At 43.3% G+C, this 14,616-nt stretch overlaps 1 long non-coding RNA gene across 1 annotated transcript in view; it reads left to right on the top strand.

Moving 5' to 3' along the window:
• Positions 1-14,400, top strand: part of LOC144325655 (uncharacterized) — a 38,613-nt gene extending 24,213 nt beyond the window's left edge. The window contains exon 2 of the long non-coding RNA XR_013390860.1: positions 11,044-14,400. This is a non-coding gene — a long non-coding RNA (uncharacterized LOC144325655). The remainder of the gene's footprint in view (positions 1-11,043) is intronic.
• Positions 14,401-14,616: the final 216 nt, after the last annotated feature.

The raw sequence follows: 14,616 nt of genomic DNA, 5'->3' as shown, positions 1-14,616 counted from the left end.
AGCAATTTGTTACCTTATTTCAAACCTTGTTACAACTTTCAATTATTATGTATCCGTATTCAATATATTGTATCTCAATTTTGTTACCTTTAAAATAAACATAATATGTTTAGTTCACTATGTCTTCTCTTCTCTTTTATCACTTACTTTGCCATTTACTTAATCGTATTTGCTAAAGCATAACATTTCCAATAACATGCACAATCTTAAGTTTCATACAACTTGTAATGTTTTTGCAAATAGTCTTTAAATTTTTTCCAATCCGCCTCAACTGATACTTCATCCAAATCTCGGATTCTGCCGGTCATTTCAGCTAATTCCATGTAGTCCATCAACTGCGTCTGCCATTCCTCCAACGTGGGTAAATCTTGTGTCTTCCAGTTCTTAGCGATAAGAATTCTTGCTGCTGTAGTAGCATACATAAATAATGTTCTGTCTTTCTTATGCACTCTCTGGTCCACCATGCCCAGCAGGAAGGCCTCTGGTTTCTTGGGAAAGGTATATCTGAATACCTTTTTCAATTCATTATAAATCGTTTCCCAGAAAGCCTTCACTTTTGGGCAGGTCCACCAGAGATGATAAAATGTACCTTCTGCCTCCTTACATTTCCAACATTTATTATCAGACAGGTGATATATCTTAGCTAATTTGACTGGGGTCATGTACCACCGGTATACCATTTTCATAATGTTTTCTTTCAGGGCAGTACATGCCGTAAATTTTATTCCGGTGTTCCATAACTTTTCCCAGTCTTCAGACATAATGTTATGTCCAACATCCTGTGCCCATTTTATCATGGCAGATTTAACTATCTCATCCTGTGTATTCCATTTAAGCAGCAAGTTATACATTCTTGATAAAATCTTAGTTTTTGGTTCTAACAGTTCTGTCTCCAAAATCGATTTTTCCACTTGGAACCCAACTTTTTTGTCCATTTTAAAAACCTCTTGAATTTGAGCATAATGTAGCCAGTCTCGCACCTTATTTTTTAATTTGTCCTGACTCTGCAGTTTCCAATTGTCTCCAGTTTTTTCGATAATTTCCCAATACTTCGGCCAATAAGCCTCCATATTGGTCCTTTTTGGGGCCTTGGCCTCCATCGGTGATAGCCACCTCGGAGTTTTAGTCTCTAATAAGTCTTTATATTTCATCCAGACTGCAAAAATTGCTTTTCTGACAATATGGTTTTTGAACAGTTTGTGAACTTTAACCTTGTCATACCACAAATATGCATGCCAACCAAAAGCATTATCAAAACCTTCCAGATCTAGGACATCAGTGTTTTCCAGCAAAAACCAATCCTTCAACCAGCAGAAGGCTGCAGCTTCATAATATAACCTCAAGTCCGGCAGGGCAAACCCTCCTCTTTCTTTCGAGTCAGTTAATATTTTAAACTTTATTCGAGGCTTTTTGCCCTGCCAGACAAACTTAGATATATCCTTCTGCCATTTTCCAAAACATTCCATTCTGTCCACGATCTGTAGGGTTTGGAACAAAAATAACATTTTCGGCAATACATTCATTTTTATAGCTGCGATTCTACCCAACAAGGAAAGTTTCAATCTTGACCAAATTTCTAAATCCTTTTTGATTTCCAACCAACATTTTTCGTAGTTATCTTTAAATAAATTCAAGTTTTTGGAGGACAAGTGAATCCCTAGGTATTTCACTTTTTTAACCACATTTAGTTCTGTTTCTCTCTGGAACCCCTCTGTTTCTATAGATGTCAAGTTTTTAGTCAAAACCTTTGTTTTTTGCTTATTTAATTTAAATCCCGCCACCCGACCAAACTCTGCTATAAGTTCTAGAACTCTTTTTGTACTGGGTTCTGGCTCCTGTAATGTCAAAACTAGGTCATCTGCAAAAGCTTTCAGTTTATATTGTTTTCCTCCGACCTCTATCCCTTGTACCAACCGGTCCTCCCTGATCATGTTCAATAGCACCTCCAGGACTGAGATAAATAAAAGAGGGGATAGAGGGCACCCTTGTCGTGTCCCTTTTTCAATTTTGAATTCCTCCGTCACCACATTGTTCACTATTAATTTAGCTTTCTGTTCTGAGTAAATAGCGTCTATTCCATTTTCAAACCCCCGTCCCACTCCCATCCCTTCCAAGTTTTTCTTCATAAACATCCAAGATATGTTGTCAAATGCTTTCTCCGCATCAATAAAAATCAACACCGCCCTTGTGTTCCTGTTGGTTTGCAAAAGTTCCAAAATGTCAATGATGTTTCTGGTGTTTTCATATAAATGTCTACCAGGAAGAAAGCCTGCTTGGTCCTTATGAGTTACTTCATTTAAAACCTTTTTAAGTCTATTTGCCAGAATGTCTGCAAATATTTTGTAATCCACATTCAGGAGTGAGATGGGACGGTAGTTCTTAAGTTGCGTCTTTTCAGATTCTAACTTAGGTATCAATGTGATGAAAGCTTCTTTCCACGTTTCTGGTGCCCTCTTCCCATCCATAATCTGGTTGCATACCTCCATCAAAGGTTGAATCAGATAGTCCTTCAAAGTCTTATAGTATTTGGAGGTAAGCCCATCCGGGCCTGGAGATTTGCCTAATTGCATACTCTGAATGGCACCTTCTATTTCCTGTGGAGTTATTTTAGAGTTCAAGATTGATCTTTTATCTTGAGTTATTTTGAATAATCCATTTGTCTTCAGAAATTGTTCTATCTCAAATTCTTTCTGAGGCCCCTGTGCATACAATTCTTTAAAGTATCTGTGGAAACACTTCCTAATTTCCTCTGGTTTCTGAATCATTCTTCCTTCAATCTCTAGATTTGTAACTGTGTTTAACTTTTGTCTTTTTTTCAGCTGCCAAGCAAGCAGCTTTCCACATTTATTTGCTGATTCAAACGATCTTTGCTTCATCTGTTTAATTTTCCATTCAATTTCTTGATTTATTAGTTTAGAATATTGTGCTTGATGGAATTTGATTTCTCTCAGCACCTCTTTTGACTTTGGGTTGGTTCTCAATTTTTTCTCTCCCTGATGTATCTTCTCCAATATTTTCTCCTTCTTTCCATTCCAGAGCTTTTTCTTGATTGAGTTTTGCTGAATGAGAAACCCTCTCATAACCGCTTTGCTAGCGTCCCAGATCATTCTTTTTTCTACTGTAGTATTCAAATTTATCTCAAAATAGTCCTTTAACGTTTTTTGGGCCTTTTTGACAATCTCTTGATCTCTTAAAAGGATGTCATTCATCCTCCATCTGAAGGAACCGGTTTGAGTAAGTCTAAGTTCTAATTTCAAGGCGTTGTGGTCGGAGCATGTTTTTGGGCAGATTTCCACCTTTCTGGTCTTAGGTGCCAGCCCTCTAGACGTCCAAATTTGGTCGATCCGTGTCCAAGACAGGTGAGCCTCAGAGAAGAAAGTTCCCTCTTTACCTAGAGGGTTCTTTGTCCTCCATATGTCGATCAAATCCAAGTTGTCAATTAGTTCAAAGAAGGTTTTAGGCAGTCTTCCATCTGATGTTAAGTTTTGATTTTGAGACTTGTCCATGTGTGTAGACACCACTCCATTCATATCTCCCATCATTATGATGTTGTTATAGTCTAAATAGTCCAGCATAGTCTCATGCAGCTTCTTAAAAAATTCTGATTTCCCGTCATTTGGCGCATATATTCCCAGTATCAAAATTTTTTCTCCTTGTGATTGAATTTCAATCGCCAAAATTCTTCCTTGCTCATCTTTAAAAACAAATTTTGGTGCCAGGCTCTCCTTGGCATAAATCACCACACCTCTTTTCTTAACCTTGTCGGACGAGATAAATTCTTGGCCTAATCTTTTATTGACTAAGACTTTTCTGTGGAGCCTGGTCACATGGGTTTCTTGTAGACAAATAATGTCCAATTGTTCTTTCTTCAATATATGGAATATTTTTCTTCTTTTTTCCGGGGAGTTTCCGCCATTTATATTCCAACTAAGTAGCTGCAGAGACATCCTGTTCTATTTTGTTGCCCCTAGAGTGGTGTTTCTTCTTTGTCTTCTGGTTCCGAGGGTGTAGGGCCTGGTCCGCCTCCAGGCGGTGTCCCAGATTGTGATAGAGGCCAATGTGCTGCTGCTTCCTTCTGGAGATCTTCTCCGTGGTCGTGCAGGAACTTTTGTAAATCCTCTGGTGTTCTTATTTTTACCTTCTTCTGCTTGTAAGTAAAAGATAATCCTTGTGGAAACTCCCACCTGTAGCGAATTGTGTTGAGTCTCAGCAATCTTGCCAGTTCTGAGTAGGTGGTTCTCAAGTCCAATAACTGTTTTGGTATATCTCTGTAAATTTGTATCCTTTTGTCCTGTATCTCCAATGCGTTTGCAAAGTGTAGGCCTAATATTTTTTCTCTCTCTTCCCTTGATCTCAAAACTATCAAACAATCCCTGGATCTGTCCTTGCTTACCAGTCTTCCCAGTCGAAAAGCTGAAGTTATTTTAAAATCGCTTTCTTCCTTTATGTTCCAGAATTTTGAAAATTGTGTTGTCAAAAAACCGATCAGATCTTCTTGTTCAATTTCTGGAATTGCTCTTAATCTAAGATTCTTCTCCCTGTTTTTCAATTCCACCAAAGAAAGATAGGCTTGCTGTTCACCAACTTGTTTGTGCAGAGGCCTGACTTCTCCTTTAACTTCCTCAATCTCTTTTCTTGCTGCCGTTGCAATTTGAATAGCTTCCCCAGCTAAATTACGATTTTCAGCTGTGGCTCCTTGCAATTTTTCAATTGCTTGTGTGTGCTGGGAAACCTGGTCAGTCAATTTCTGGATTGAGGATGTAGCTTGGTCTATTTTTAATGATTGATTGTCAACCTTTTGGTTTAGAGCTGCCAATTGCTCCAAAATTTGTTTCAAAACTCCCTCCGATCCTCCTGCCATATCTTCCTCTGCAGAATTTTTAGGCTTTTCAGCTTCTGCCTTTGGTAGGCCCAGCACAGCTGGGACCGAGGATCTGCGTCCCTGAGTCAGAGTTGTTTGTACTAGCTGTGCCTGTTTTTTATCTTTCTCTTTTTCTTTCTCTTTAGCTTCCTTCGCTTTAGCTGCCCTTGTCTTTCCTATACCACTCATCAGTCAATGTTCAAGGTCAAATTTTTATTGTCCCATGGGAAAGACAAGTTCAGTTTCAAAACAATCCAATAAGAGAGAGTAAACATATAAAGCTGTTCCCAGGCCTTTATAATCCCAAAGTCCTCTAGGGGGAGTGCAACCGAGATTCAAAGAGAAGAAGGTAACTTTTCCGCCATTAAAGTCCCTGCTATGTTAAAAACACACAATAGTCCCAGAAAGAAGAAATAGCAAATGAAGGTCCTGCAGAGTACTTTTAACTTTTAACAGAGTTTCAGCAAGGTGCGTGCCACTTGTATCTAGTTCAGTTATTTAAGCTCAAAAGTAGCACTTTCATCAATAGTTTGTAACAGTTCCGCAGTTGAAACAGTTTCCCCTCCGGCAGCCCAGCAGTTTGGAAATTGACTTTTAATAACCTTTAGCTGAGGGGGGTTTCTCCAATTTTTCTTAGAAGTTTACTCACAATTTAGTCTTTTTTTCGCTTTTCTGCAATCGCTTCAGAGAGTGCATGCAAGGCTCTCTTTAAAGTTCCCCTTTTCCGCTGCTTTACGCTTGGTAAGTCCTTTGCTTTGATCTTGTGAGCAGAGCCGGAAGACGGACTTCCTTTTTTATCGTCTCCCGGTTTCAGCCAATTTAAGAACAATTTATTCCCGAATTTAAAGTCCTTACTCACGGGTTCTTTGTTTCAGCCAGATCTTTAAAGGAAGAAAGGTCGGCGCTCATCTGTGACAGCCGCGCGGCTTCGCTTCCGCAGAAAGAGCGATGAACTCACAGCACCGCTACCCCTCCTTCGCTCCGGAGCCCCTTACGGGGTTCCTTCCGCGATTTCGGGGTCGCTCCAGGTGCCCGCCGAGTCCCACGGCCACGGGCTCACTCTACCCGTGGTTTAACTTAATGGGTCGTCGCTGTGCCGTAGCGAAACGACCCTTTTCTGCGGAGCCCCTCTTCAGAGATCGAAGAGGTCCGCCATCACCGTTTCGCGCCGCCTCCGGAAGTCCCAGCATCATGCATATTTTTAACCTTGTCACAAAACTGCTGAAACCTTTCTAAGGCTTCTCGTGGTTTCCCTAAAACATAAATCCAGACATAATTAGAGAAATGATCCACAAGCACAAGATAAAATCTTGCATTGCCTCTAGATGGTGCTAGAGGACCAATCACATCAGCATACACCCGCTGAAATGCCCTGTTGACCCTTGTGGGCACCTTCCTGGCGTCTGTCTTGGTCACACCTGCAAGAGAGATCATGTTAGAATCAGAAGAATTACAATTCATGTAATCACTTTGATCAAAAGTCAACAAATACAGTCCATCTTTCTCTTTGGCAGAAAGATACAGCTCTCCATCTTTGTAGATCTTGCAGCTTTTAGCATCATAGGACAACCTCAGTCCTTTCTTTGCAATCTGCGAAACACTCAGCAGATTAAACTTCAATTCAGGAACCAAGTACACATTGTGTATAGTCAAGTTCAGACTCTCAAGATACACAGTTCCAATCCCGGTCGCTTCCAACTCCTGACCGTTGGCCTGCTGCACAGCGAAGCTTTGCTTCTTAAACGTCGAAAACAGTCCTCTTTGTGGGGACATATGAACCGTCGCGCCAGTGTCGAGAATAAAAGAGTTCCCCACCTCTGGTGTGGCTCTTAGTGCCATCAAAGCCATCGCAGGTTTCACCTGAGACTTGGTGCGACATTTGCCTGATGCTTCAGGTGTTCCAGAACTCCACTTGGCTCCGTTTCCTTGCCGACATGGCGTCTTACAGCTCCGCTGAAGATGCTCAGACTGTCCACAACTGTAACAGCGGACAACTTTCAATGCTACAGCATTCTCTCCAGTAGCAACATCAGTGAGGGAATTATAACTCCGTTCCTCCCTCCCCCTGTCAGCAACACCCATTGTTGCTCGCACAGGTACAGCCACAGTAACAGTTCCTTCACTCCCCCATCTGGGGTCAAAGCTCTTCTCAGCTTTCGATGAGCTCTTAGGAACTTGACCAGCATCATCTTGGCTCACCCCTTCTGGGGTAGTCATCCATCCAGACCATGATGAATAACTGTCTCTAGTCAGGGGAGGTGGGCAAGGCATGTCTCCCCCCTTCTTGGCATCCATCTAGAATCCAAGTCTCATCTCTCACTCTTCAGCCTGCTAAAATCCAATAGCTGGCTTTTTTACGCTCTTGGCACCTGGCAGCTAAAACGCTCGCTGCTATGGAAAATTCCCCACCAAGAGCCGTGAGACTGTGGTCAAAACAACTTCATTGTTTTTTTCGCCTCTCTCAGGCTCAGTCTCTTAGCAACTGTGCATTCCAAGCCTTGAACAGGAAAGCTTATCAACCACAAAAAATTGTGGAATGCGGCTGAGCGTCCAAGCTGCAGCCTCTTCTTTTAGAGCTGTTTTTCTCCCCAAACACAGCTCCCGTGAACCAGAGAATGAATCAATCTGCGTTCACTCTTTTAGCCCGAAATTCAGCATACCTTGGGCTCCGTTGCGTGGAAAAAACCTCCTCTCGGTTTCCAGCCGTCTGTTCAGCTTCTGGCTGCAACGCAGACGTTATCTTCTTTCCTTTGGTGCAGAGGATGGCAAACGATCCATCTACCTCTCATTCTGCATTCCATGGATCAGAAAACCACCGGTTTTGCTACCAGATGTTAGGATTCTCAGCCGCAGTCAGAGGTAACTGGCCTCACACCAGGCATTCGGCTCGAGATCCTTGTTGACCTTCCCGTCTGCGTCTCCTGGCAGGTTACAGGCAAGGTCACAAATCGGCGATCCCACTCAACGTGAGAGGGACACACCCTCCTCCCTCCTTCCCTCAGGGAGGGGAAAAGAGACAGACAGAAATCTATTTACATCTCTTTATTTCCAGCAGTACAGAGAAACGTGTCTGTACCCTCCAGTCTCCAGCAGAAGACCACACTGACTCCACCCCTGTACTTCCAGTACAGGTCAGATGACACTCTGAGCTAACATCCAGTGCTCAGCACAGTGAATAGACTGCCCCTTTGTTCCCACGGTACAGCCACAAGCAGAAACATCCTGTCTGGCATTCCAGCCATCTGGAGCTCGCATCTGCATTGCTCCTTTTTCGTAACACTGATCACCTCATCTGTGTCCTGAGAAATCTCTATGTGGGACAAGAAGCTACAGTTAGAACTGGATATGGAACAACTGATTGATTCAAAATTGGGACAGAAGTACGGCAAGGCTGTATATTGTCTCCCTACTTATTTAACTTATATGCAGAATTAATCATGCGAAAGGCTGGGCTGGGTGAATCCCAAGCCGGAATTAAGATTGCCGGAAGAAATATCAACAACCTCAGATATGCAGATGACACAACCTTGATGGCAGAAAGTGAGGAGGGATTAAAGAACCTTTTAATGAGGGTGAAAGAGGAGAGTGCAAAATATGGTCTGAAACTCAACATCAAAGAAACGAAGATCATGGCCACTGGGCCCATCACCTCCTGGCAAATAGAAGGGGAAGAAATGGAGGCAGTGAGAGATTTTACTTTCTTGAGCTCCATGATCACTGCAGATGGTGACAGCAGTCACGAAATTAAAATACGCCTGCTTCTTGGGAGAAAAGCAATGACAAACCTAGACAGCATCTTAAAAAGTAGAGACATCACCTTGCCAACAAAGGTCCGTATAGTAAAAGCTATGGTTTTCCCAGTAGTGATGTATGGAAGTGAGAGCTGGATCATAAAGAAGGCTGATCGCCAAAGAATTGATTCTTTTGAATTATGATGCTGGAGGAGACTCTTGAGAGTCCCATGGACTGCAAGAAGATCAAACCTCTCCATTCTTAAGGAGATCAGCCCTGAGTGCTCTCTGGAAGGACAGATCCTGAAGCTGAGGCAAGGACTTCCGGGTTAGCGCCATCGGCAATGGCGGAGTTCCTCTGACCAGGAGGAACCCGCTCCATAAAAATCAGGTCTTGCCGCCGCGGCGAAGGCGGAGACCCCTCAAAAATCCCAGGCAGACGAAGCCTGGGAACGTGGGATTCAGCTGACACCAGGAGCGCCTCCCCTACTCGCAGGGAAACCCTCTTCCGGGGATCCGAAGCGACGTGGGGTGAGCAGCGCGGTGTTTTGAATCGACCGCTACTTTTACGGAGTGAAGCCGCACAGTCGTTGCCGGAGAGCGCTGACTTTTTCCTGTGGACAATTGGACTCTAAACAAGTACCCGTGAGTAGAAACGGAAAATTGGATCAAGAAAGATCTTAATTTGGCATCGAAGCGGGAAGGTTCAAAACAGGAAGTCCGCCTTCCGCTTTTGTAAATAGACTGAAGCAAAAACCTTGCAAGCTAAAGTCTGGAAAGTCGTATATAAAGGTCTAAATTTCCTTCATTTATAACCACCAAAACCCCCCCTTGGAAGCAGGAGAAAAGGGGGGGGGGACTTTGACTGTTCAAGCCTGCAGGAGAGAGAGTAAAGAAAGATAAATTTCCACCGTCTCAAACCTGGGAACGGGGTGTCAGAGACAGAATTTTTTGAGGATGTTCATTGACTGTGAATGGAACGTCTTTGACAGATAGCTAAAAAAAGAGAGAAACAAATTGATTCCAATGTTGCCTTTTGCATTCAAAAGAAACAAAATATTTGAAAAATGAAAGTAATTTTCCTTTGTTGGACCTGCTTTTAAAAGATGGATACAAATAGAAATTGTCTCCTCTAGAGGGAGCTTATTAAATTGTTGCTGCAGTCGATTTGGGGATTTCACAGCTGGGAGATTAGGATCGTGGGACCAGTCTCTGACCTTGAACAAAAAATGTGTTTAGAAGAAGTTTTGGTGCTTGCTTTTTGCAAGACAAGCGCTTTGTTGGAGCAGATGCATGAGAAGATGGATTTGATGACTGTTGCAGTTAAAAACTTTGGACAAACGGTGAATACTCATATAGAAACCATTCAGGAACCAACTCAGGAACCTGTTTTGACAGGGCAAGTGCAAGTGCAGAAGATAATGGAGGAGGTTGCTGTTGAACCTCAAGTAATACAAATGGAGAGACCCGAGGCCCTGCAGGAGCACAAGCCGTCGTTCTTGAAGATTGAATTCGGAGTGGGCCAGGGGGGATCTGGAGCTGTGGGGGCTCTTAATCTCGGAGGGACTTTGAAACATGCTTTTAAATATTTTCTGGATTACACTGCTGACTGTGGGGAGTGGGACTGTGGGGATTGGGCTGTTCTAATAAGGGGAGATGGAGATAATTTTGGGTTGAAGTCTCCCCAAGACCTACTCCTCAATGAGAAAGGAAAGAAATTAAGAAAGAGATCAACAAAAGACAAGGAAAAGTGCAGGTATAAACAGGAAGAAGATCTGCAGAAGGGACATGGAAAAGACTTAAGAGCCTCGGACATACGATTACCAGGTTGATGGACTAGATGGAATGGACAGTAAGGACTGACATAACCCGAGACCAGGAAGAAGAGACGTTGGATGAAGATTGGAAGAAAGTTTATAAAAAAAATTATTTTGGGAATTAGTGTAAAATTAATGAATATTAGGGGAAATGTTGGAATGAAACTATCTGGCTTTAGTAGAAATGATATAAGGAGTTATGTATAAATAAGTGTTAAGTTTTAAGCTTTAAGGTATTTTATGGTAAGATAAGGTTAAAATAAATTAAGGCAAATTGAATGACAGAATATAGTGAAAGATGGAAAGGATTTGCTGAGTTAATTAATAGGTTAGACTGTTAAGATAAATTACCCAACAAAAATTGAGAAGGATGGAAAGAATTTGCTGAAACAATTAATTAAACTAGAACACAAAAAGGGAGGTGTGAGGAGGTCGATGAAACAAGCAAATGAAAGATAAAGATATGGAATATTGGATGTGTGTGTTTTTTTGCTGTATTGTTGTATTGGTTTTTATGTACCCCCCCCCCTTTTTATATATTGTAATGTATGTTTTGTTAATTCTTTTTGGTGTTTTCTTGTTTCTTTTTTCTGTAATCTTTAAAATTCTAATAAATATCATTTTTTAAAAAAAGATCCTGAAGCTGAGGCTCCAGTACTTTGGCCACCTCATGAGAAGAGAAGACTCCCTGGAAAAGACCCTGATGTTGGGAAAGATGGAGGGCACAAGGAGAAGAGGACGACAGTGTTCTCGAAGCTGTTAACATGAGCTTGACCAAACTGCAGGAGGCAGCGGAAGACAGGAGTGCCTGGCGTGTGAAGAGCTGGATACGACTAAACGACAATAACAGAGGACGCTGTGCAGAAAAAAAGATGGCTGTTTCCATAGGTACATAGGTACATTTCTTCCTGTTTCTGATGAATTTTCATGAGGATTTAAAAATACGATCACAAACTGATGTGGGAGTGTGCAGAACTGAACTGGAAACTGGAAAAAAAGAGAAACTAAGAGAAATTGGACACATTATATTATTAAATAATTAATTATCATTTAAACTCTAAATCACTCTTTTTTGCAAAAGTATTATTGTGTGTTGCTGTGATCACATACACTGAAACTAGTATAAAAACTAAAATTTGAAAAGGCAATCATATTTTTAAAAGGCAGGATTAAAACATTCCTCCCGCTCAAGGAGGCCACAGATAATTAAAAGCCAAAGGCCTGGCAGCAAATATTTTTGCCTGGCGCCTAAAGATAGAATCATAGAATCATAGAATCATAGAATCATAGAATCATAGAATCATAGAGTTGGAATAGTCCACAAGGGCCATCGAGTCCAACCCCCTGCCAAGCAGGAAACACCATCAGAGCACTCCTGACATATGGTTGTCAAGCCTCTGCTTAAAGACCTCCAAAGAAGGAGACTCCACCACACTCCTTGGCAGCAAATTCCACTGTCGAACAGCTCTTACTGTCAGGAAGTTCTTCCTAATGTTTAGGTGGAATCTTCTTTCTTGTAGTTTGGATCCATTGCTCCGTGTCCGCTTCTCTGGAGCAGCAGAAAACAACCTTTCTCCCTCCTCTATGTGACATCCTTTTATATATTTGAACATGGCTATCATATCACCCCTTAACCTCCTCTTCTCCAGGCTAAACATGCCCAGCTCCCTTAGCCGTTCCTCATAAGGCATCGTTTCCAGGCCTTTGACCATTTTGGTTGCCCTCCTCTGGACACGTTCCAGTTTGTCAGTGTCCTTCTTGAACTGTGGTGCCCAGAACTGGACACAGTACTCCAGGTGAGGTCTGACCAGAGCAGAATACAGTGGCACTATTACTTCCCTTGATCTAGATGCTATACTCTTATTGAGTATAGCATCTAGATAGGCGGTGATGGTGCCTGCAAGCCTTCCTGGGTAGAGCATTCCACAAGCAGGGAGTCACCACTGAGAAGGCCCGATCTCATCTTGCCACCCCCTGGTTCATAAGGGAAGAGGAGATCCTTGAGGTATCGGGGTCCTGAGCCACATAAGACTTTTTGGGTCCAAACCAGCACTATGAAACTAACTGGTGGCCAATACCAGGATTGGTGTAATGTGCTTAGACCATCTTGCCCCAGCCAGCAATCTCGCTGAACCAGCTGCAGCTTCATAGGCAGCAGCCCTACATAGAATCCATGCCAGTCATGTTGGAAGCCGTGGAGCCAGGGATCAGCACCTCCCTCCCCAGGTGCATCTGCAGACCTCTTGTGCTGTTTCTTCCTGCCCTCTCTGTTGGCAGGGTGGCATTCTAGGACACTTCCATGGGCCATCAGCAGCCACAGGATTCCCCCTAAGAGCAGAAGTTTAAAATTGAAATACATTTTGCAGGTGTTTCTTGTTTACATAGTATTGCAGTCTGGGGCTCACTAGGACTAGGAAACCAGAAGGAGAATGAAAGATGCTCATCTCCTGGTGTTGCCATCTGGCTGGTTTTGATGCAGGCCTAACCAATTTTTTTCTGCACCCTGCTGTGGTTGGGGTCTTTTGGCTTTTAGCTCAGTCTCTAAATTGTTTAAAACTGCATGCATTTAAATGAATTGGTATATGCAAATATGCAAGAGGAGTTCCCCTCCCCCTTAATTCCCCCTTACTGGGAGAAGTGTCATCCCTAATTACAGCTGAAGATAGACAATCAGTTCCCCGCCCCCTTCAGCACTGAATGTAGTATGTGGTTAAGGCTTGGTTGCCAGTGGTGCTGCCAGGGCAGTATTGGGTCTCAGAAGCTCAGAATCCTGCTCAGCAGAAGGAGCAAGCCCCAAACCAGAAGGGAACTGGGCCCTCGGGGAGAAGAAAGGTTCTCCTCCCCTGATCTCAAGGGGAGCAAGTGGACTGTAAGATCTTAAGCTCAGACTCTTAGCGAAATTGCACCACGGTGTGGGGGTTTCCCTCATGCCATCATTGCAGCTGGGCAGGAAGAGTGGCAAAGGTACCAGCTGTCTCTGTTTAACAGGGACACAAGCTGTCCTTGGTGAATAACCTTTATTTCTCCCGACACCCCCACCCACCCCTTGCTGGCTTGCCATTGTTTTTAGCACTTCCATGGTGACATCTGCTCAGGGCTGCCCCAAGTCGCCCAGTGACAAACTGTAAACACTTCATGGTGAGTTCCAGCACCTATTTTTCGGGGGGGGGGAGCACTAAGGAGCAGAAAAGGTCTGCCCCCTTCTCGGATTGTTTTTCATATCAATAAAATTCACCAACTATTTAAGTTCCAGTTCACCAACATTCACTAACTATTTGAATTTCCATGGCAACATATTGTCTGCAGTTTACTCAACAAAGGAGATGCCAACATTAACCCTCTCTTGTCCAACTCTGCCCACACTCACAGCAATATCTTTTGCAGGAAGAATCGATGTCTCCTGGGTTTTTAAAACAGAGAAGGGCAGGCTGTAGCAGAGTCAAATAATGTGGGTGGATTAGAAAGCTTAGACAAATTCATGGGCTATGAGGGGCTGCTAGGCACAACGGCACTGCATCCCCCCCCCCCCCGTATCAGAAGGGCTTTGCAAGTGCAGGCAGAGCTGCTGCCTCCAGGACCTTCTTGCATGCACCCCCCCCCCCCCGCATGCATCTGCTTGACTACCCCGAGAAGAGGGTGCTGGGCTAGATAGGCCTTTGGAGCTGCTGGTGTGTGCAATTGCTGCCATTGTGTTTGCCGGCCGGGAGTGTGTTAGGTGTCCAGTGGTCTGTGTTTGCCTGAGCTTGAATCTGGACTAAGGATTCTGAGTCTCTGTGTTCTGATTCAATGCATGATATCCAGTCACAGAACATTTCAGGATTTGGGCCACTGCCATTGGCCCTTAAACTCTGAGTTATGATTTGCAGCTTGGGAGTTTAGACAGCCAATCACGTTGAAAGTGGGAGTGGCCCAGGCCTTCAGAAATGTATATAAGCAGTTGCTTTGCCTCTGTTGTCCAGTTCTGTTAATCCAATAAAGGTTCTTGCTGTTATCACAGTGTCTTGCTTTGTGGGAACCCACTTAAATTTCAGAGTGTCCATTATCCTTAGTGGGAGAATTGGGGGCTGCTACAAGTATGGAGTGGCACAACTGTACCTTCTCGCTTGGGCCTGGTCCTGCAGCCTAACACAGTGGAGCCATGGACTAGTGATGGAGACGGAGGGTGGACTGCAACCACTTTGTGTTGCTGTTGTTTGTTGCCACAACA

This window comes from Podarcis muralis, chromosome 15 (assembly GCF_964188315.1).
Source record: "Podarcis muralis chromosome 15, rPodMur119.hap1.1, whole genome shotgun sequence".
In the NCBI taxonomy this organism is placed as follows: Eukaryota; Metazoa; Chordata; class Lepidosauria; order Squamata; family Lacertidae; genus Podarcis; species Podarcis muralis.
The sequence above is the reverse complement of the archived record's forward strand: the minus strand, read 5'-3'. Positions and strand labels throughout refer to the sequence as shown.